The sequence below is a fragment of the Schistocerca cancellata genome, chromosome 6 (assembly GCF_023864275.1).
Source record: "Schistocerca cancellata isolate TAMUIC-IGC-003103 chromosome 6, iqSchCanc2.1, whole genome shotgun sequence".
NCBI lineage: Eukaryota > Metazoa > Arthropoda > Insecta > Orthoptera > Acrididae > Schistocerca > Schistocerca cancellata.
Genome location: NC_064631.1, coordinates 507,207,468 through 507,209,522, shown reverse-complemented (window position 1 = coordinate 507,209,522; position 2,055 = coordinate 507,207,468). Strand labels below are relative to the sequence as shown.

Below are 2,055 nucleotides of genomic sequence, written 5' to 3'. Positions count from 1 at the left end.
CATATTGAACATGTTTTGCGTCAGTCATACGGAAGTTAATAATCCGATTTGATTCTTATTGATGCTTTTTATGTGTGTTTTGGGCTCAGGACATTTAAAAACCGGTTGTTCCATCTGATGTGATATGACCTTGCCGCGGTGGATGGGCTTACATAACTTACAATATCGCACCTGTACACCCTTGCACATTGAGTAGAACAATTTGTTTATCATCAAACGTAAACCTTAGGCATTGTTGTATGATTCATTTGTCATTTGTAGTCGACCACTATTAAATTATGATACCTACAGCGCCATTTCGTAACTATTTATTTTTCTTCTCCGATAATATTCCGTTACAATTTGACGTCATTCTGACCAGTGGTGTTATTACTACAGCGGTTTGAAAGTTTAACTTTAATTATAATCACCCTGTATATCTTGATAGGCCAACGGTCTTGCGGCAGTGGTAACACCGGTTCCCGTCAGATCACCGAAGTTAAGCGCTGTCGGGCTGGGCTAGGACTTGGATGGGTGACCATCCAGTCTACCGAGCGCTGTTCGCAAGCGGGGTGCACTCAGCCCTTGTGAGGCAAACTGAGGAGCTACTTGATTGAGAAGACGGAAGAGCGGTGTGCTAACCACATGCCCCTCCATATCCGCATCCACTGACGCGTATGAGCTGAGGATGACACGGAGGCCGGTCAGTACCGTTGGGCCTTCGTGGCCTGTTCGGGAGGAGTTTTAATTTATGTATATCTTGCTGGTATGGCAGCAGTAGCAGGGGAACCATTGTCTTCCAAAATTTTGTCAGTGGACTAAACAAGTGAAGGTTGGTGATCTTTAATTAGTACCGTAAATTCGACTTTCCTTGTATGTGCGAATTTTTTTTGTCAACATTTTTATGACAGTATTAAGTTCTGTTGTTATAATCGTACTGGTGATATAAACACAAAAGGGAACGCATAGCACTGTCTCTGTTCATAAAAATGAAACATTGACTGGTGCTGCTGTTTGGCGATACTCTTAGCGCGCTGTCACTTTGTCAACATTCACTCACAGGGTGGTGTGTATAAATCCATGATTCGTCTAAATAAACTATTGTTCACTTTAGTTCTGGTGCTTCATTTTTTCTTGCAACGTCTTATGCTTTTTTGAGAATATGATATCCAATTCGCACATAATAACTTTTGAAAGCAAAATTCATAGATGAAACAGTTTTTCTCAGACCTTCTTTGCTAGTCTGGAAATCGAGTTGTGTGCGACAAAAGTTGTGATCTTCTTTTTAATTATATAATTGAGATTCAGGCTGAAATATACTTGGTGGTCATAATCAAACTGCAGCTACTCACACAAAAAAAACTAAACTCCACCTGAACAGGCCAATAAAGCCCAAGGGTACCGAGCAGCCGCCGTGTCATCCTCAGCCCACAAGCGCCACTGCATGTTGATATGGAGGGGCACGTGGTCAGCATTCCGCTCTCGCGGCCGTATGTCAGTTTACGATACCGAGCTACTCACGGAGTGGGCCGTAATTATCGTATGGCTGTGAAACTTGGTAGAGATTCTAGGCGCATTAACGCGGAACCGATTTATGCTGGAAAAAAATTAGTTCCAATTTTGGCCACCAGTTGCGAATCTGGCGGTGTGAGTGCAAGAAAAATGTATAGAAATGCTTCCATATGTCATAGGTTAGGAACGGGACATGGACAGAAAAGGTCAAACAGATGGTAAAGGCATGATGTTCATTTCATTGTTAACAGCCGCTTACACAATTTGTTCCTAATGAGCAACAGAGTCGCCGACGAGATGTTGCATTGTAAAATGACATTACAGTTGCTGGGTGGAATGTGAGCAACGCGTTCCTGTATACTGGCCTTCTAGATATATCCACAGCTAAAAGTCATATGTATTCAGGTCAGGTCAGGTCTGGAAATCTCTGGAGACTACACTTTCTCGGAAGGTTTCATTAAGCAGATCTTTCAATGGGCGAACGACATGATGTGTTACTCCATCTTGCGTGTAAAAAGTGGTTTCCACACAATTGCGTTCTTCCAAACTAGGAATGACATGGTG

At 42.5% G+C, this 2,055-nt stretch overlaps 1 pseudogene; it reads left to right on the top strand.

The window, feature by feature from the left end:
* The first annotated feature begins 427 nt into the window (after positions 1-427).
* On the top strand, positions 428-545 carry LOC126089648 (5S ribosomal RNA; annotated as a pseudogene).
* The last annotated feature ends 1,510 nt before the right edge of the window (positions 546-2,055 follow it).